At 37.3% G+C, this 4,176-nt stretch overlaps 1 protein-coding gene and 1 long non-coding RNA gene across 2 annotated transcripts in view; one reads left to right on the top strand and one right to left on the bottom strand.

Moving 5' to 3' along the window:
• Positions 1 to 4,126, bottom strand: part of LOC111088520 — a 19,861-nt gene extending 15,735 nt beyond the window's left edge. Inside the window, exon 1 of the long non-coding RNA XR_002613014.1 lies at positions 3,785 to 4,126. This is a non-coding gene — a long non-coding RNA (uncharacterized LOC111088520). The remainder of the gene's footprint in view (positions 1 to 3,784) is intronic.
• The window catches only part of LOC106470309 (serine/threonine-protein kinase SIK3-like), an 83,364-nt gene that overhangs the window by 25,499 nt on the left and 53,689 nt on the right, over positions 1 to 4,176 (top strand). The gene's annotated exons all lie outside the window — the stretch shown is intronic.

Genomic DNA, 4,176 nt, shown 5'->3' with positions numbered 1-4,176 from the left:
TGCCGGTATTGAGCTCTCTTGTGCTCCGGTTTTTTATAGTGCCAGCAAAGTCTCTCAAACTTCTGTGACAGCTGCCCTTTTCTGGCCTTGAATCCTGATGACTGTACCAACCTCGGTACTTCTGTGCTGGAGTTAAAGGTGGATTCGAATTGAAGAGCTCTGGCAATTGCATCTTGTATAGTAGATGGGGGTGCTTGCTTCACTTGTTTCTTCAGTTGTGGACTGTCCAAGGCATCTACAAACTGATCCCTCAGCAATAACTTGAGGAGATCGTGTGGCGCATTTGGGTAGGTCTTGTGTGCCATACTTTCCAAGTCCTGTGCCAGCTCTTGCAGGCTCTCCCCTTTAGCACGGACTCTCGTCCTGAACCTGGCCCTGTAGACTTCTGACTGATTTTTGGGTTCCATACCTGAGCTCTAGAGCAGCTACCAGTGCTGTATAGTTGTGTCTTTCGTCTGCTGACAACTGTCCAAGTATTTCCAGTGGTTGTCTCTTCAGGCTCGTTGCCAGGTACACTGCTTTCTGCTCCTTTGTCCACCCATTCATTTCTTCCAGGATCTCAAATTGTGCTCTATATGCTTCCCATAGTGCCTTCCCATCGAATTCCTGTGGCTTCATTCGTACTAGATCACATCTATTGCTGACACTCTTGTCTGGAATTTGACTTCTGTCAGGACTGAAGATGTTTGCATTAGGGTTTAGCTGCAGGGTCTGGAAGGGGCTTCTTGTTGTCTGGGGCTGATTTGGTCCATGGCTAATATATCCTTCCTGTGTAAAAGACAGTAAATCGTCCTTTAATGTATTTAATTCACTTTGAAATTTACTAATCTTATCAATTTGTGTATGCTGGCTTTCTCTCAACTGTTGGAGACTTTCTTCCTGTTTCTTTTCTCGTTCTTCTTGTTTCCTTTCTTGTTCCAGTTGCCACTGGTGCTGGTTTTATTGCCGCTGCTGCAGTCTCTCTTCTTGTTTGTTTTCTTTCTCCTCAAACCACTGCTGTAATCTTTCTTCTTGTTTATTTTCTCGTTCATATTGTTTCTTTTGCTGTTCTTGTATTCCTGCCATCAAAGCTGCTAAGTCGTAGTTTGATTTGCCACTTCTCGTTTCCATCTCCTTTTTTTTCCGTCCCACTCTGTGACACCAATTTGTTTGTTAACTTCCGGTAGAAATTCTTTTCGAGGAACAGCAGCGATACAAGTTTTTTTTTATTAAAACAGTTTATTCTTTCTTGATACACACTTTTACTACACAGTAATTTCACAATCACTACGTTTCTAAACTTAACTATATTTATAACACACGCTATAAATCACAGTGATTCACACATATTACTTAGGTGCCTACTGTTTGTTTGACTCGATTATCTATCAGCTGCTGGCTTTCTTTGCCAGGCTTATATATACTGAAAAAGAGGGCATCTAGATCACACTCGAGCTGGCCGGCAAATTCACGATCCTTCGAGAAACACCAGCGCGCAGGCTCCCAACGTCGCGTGACTTCCGCTGTCGTAACAATATGGATGCTCGCATGACGTAATATAATCTGTATCAAAACCATTAGATAAAAATATCAGCTAATTTGGTGAGTGTAATCGTTACTTAATGAGGCTTTATACAGTTTCTTAATATGAATTAATATGTCTTACATTACATCACTCCAACGAAGATGAAAAAGCTTTGGGTGAGAGATCATGTCCGTATAATGTTAAAATCTCAACATTATTCAGCTTCCCGTTTTGTTGTATTTGTAACCAAGAGAACATATTATCCAGTAGTTTCGAAAAACCGGGACAAGCAGTGTCTTTAGTTACTGCCCCTCAATAGCTTAGCGGTAAGCTTGAGGACTTAAAACGCTAAAAATCATGGCTTAATACCCGCGGACGGTACAGCGCAGATAGCCCAATGTGAAGATCTGTGCCTACACAAAGAACAAAAAAACAACTTTAGTTATTTACTTATTTCCTGCTGGCCCCATCTATTGAAACTTAATAATAATACAAATGTCGTTATCACGTAAACAAAATAATGTAGCGGCTGCAAGTACTTATTAGTGTGAATAAGCCACAAGTGAAGATGAATGAACCTCGTGGTTGTTTTCGTATTATCTTATTAATCCACGTTTATCTTATTAATACATGTTTATATTTTATTTGAGACTGACAGACTATCAGTATATATGATTATGAAACGTAAAGATACCGCATATCTGTTTGAAGTAATATACACGAGTAAGTTATGATGAAATTATCAATTTAGCGACATTTGCCATTAGCGATCTAAACTCGATCTGTCTGCTAGTACCACATGTTTGTGCTAACTCCGATTTCTCGATATCTATTTGATATTTATCTGACTTGTAAATAACTGTTTCGTGTCACTTTTCATGTTTATGCAAATATCTGTATAAATACTCGTAGACTTAAGATAATTTAACAACTAATGTACGGGACGGTGTTTGTTGTGTGGGTTTTGCTTAAGACAGGAAAAAACTCCCAAAAAAAAAAACAAGTGTACACAAATCCAGGGTTAACACACTGAATATTTACTCTAACATTCCCGCAGTGTCTTAAAGTGTATGATACCGTGACGCAGCTTCTGGAAACACAAATGAAAAAAAAAAAAGATGGATTCAAAAATCCATGATTTCATTAAGTCACTTTATTTAGTGTTCTGTTGTTCTTTAGCCGTATTTTGTAACTGTACACAACAGACTCGTTTTCCTGAATAAGGAAAATAAAGCTTTACCTACGAGGATAACTTTTACCACACATTAATATGTTAACTAGTTCCACCTCTATTGTTTTGTTTGCAGGCAACATTATCACATGATTCTTGCTCCTGCAAGTCAGTGATTAACGTTTTTCACGAACATGGAATTCGAATTCGTGTCAACCAAAATGCATTTTTGTACTGTTTTGAATCGAATATTAGCACAATAAGTGAACGATTCAGCTGCCATTTAGAGTGATATATTGTTTCCTTCTTCTTTCAATTATAGACAAAAAGTAATACTGATAATTGTTACACTATGTCAATTTCTTACAACTTTGTTTTATGTTATTTGTATAAGTTTTGTAGAAACAGCACTTGTAAAGAGTGATTTTTTTTAAATCAATAGCTCTAAATTAAGAGAAATGAAAGAAAATAATAGTTTATACATTTGAACTCGTCCAAGTAGTTGCTTAATCCTATAATTACCGTAGGGGTACATATATTTTTTAAACACATTTCTCTGAACTTCATATGCATAGGGTAAGACGGCCATCGTAACTTTGAATGCCTTGAAAATGCAAAACCTTTTTGATGAACCTTTATTATTATTATTATTATTATAAATTACATTTCTAGTTAAAATAAAGATTGGTCTTAGACCTTTGTTTGATAGTGAAGTAATGAAATTTCTTGTGGCTGGGGGCCGTTTTACAAGATGGGGTAAAATGGTCCGCGTCTAACTCTTACTAATTGCAATTCAAAATAAGTGCTGCTTTTAGCAATTACATTTAAATTACTTAAAATCATCATTTAAATGCTTTCGGCAGCGATTGGGAAAACCGTATGTCATGCATAAATTGCGCATTATCTGTGAAAATAGTGCAAAGAAAATTAGATACTAGTGGGGGGGGGGAACGATCACATAGGGGTGGGGGAATTTTATCATAAGTCACTGATCGTAAAGCTAATAAAAATTCAGTAAACTTGAACTGTGTTTCTTTTACGAATCAATAAAGTGAAATCTTCTGAAACTTCGACTTTTAAACCATGAAAGTTGAAATGAAAGTGCTTACCTTCGATGTCATTTGTTCAAAAAGACAAAATCTGTAGTCCCGCGCGTTTTGATCGCTCTCATTCGCGCTCGTCCATTAATGTGTTTATGCACCGGTCACTTGAACAATAGTTGCATGTAATCCACTCTAGATAGCATAACTGATGATATACAGAGATAACCGTTCTACTCAAGGGGACCGTCTTACCCTCCTTCCCCTACCAGTCAATATTGCAATTAATCCCACTGACTATGCTGTGGGTCCTCTATGAATGATTTTAACAAACTTATTATTTGGTAGTTCTTTACATAGAGTGTTGTAATAGGTATCAAAAACTCATTCTGATGTAATATATTGTTACGACAGCGGAAGTCACGTGACCTGGTAACACGTGATGAGTTTCTAGAAGATTC

This window comes from Limulus polyphemus, unplaced genomic scaffold, assembly GCF_000517525.1.
Source record: "Limulus polyphemus unplaced genomic scaffold, Limulus_polyphemus-2.1.2 Scaffold3935, whole genome shotgun sequence".
Lineage (NCBI taxonomy): Eukaryota > Metazoa > Arthropoda > Merostomata > Xiphosura > Limulidae > Limulus > Limulus polyphemus.
The sequence above is the reverse complement of the archived record's forward strand: the minus strand, read 5'-3'. Positions and strand labels throughout refer to the sequence as shown.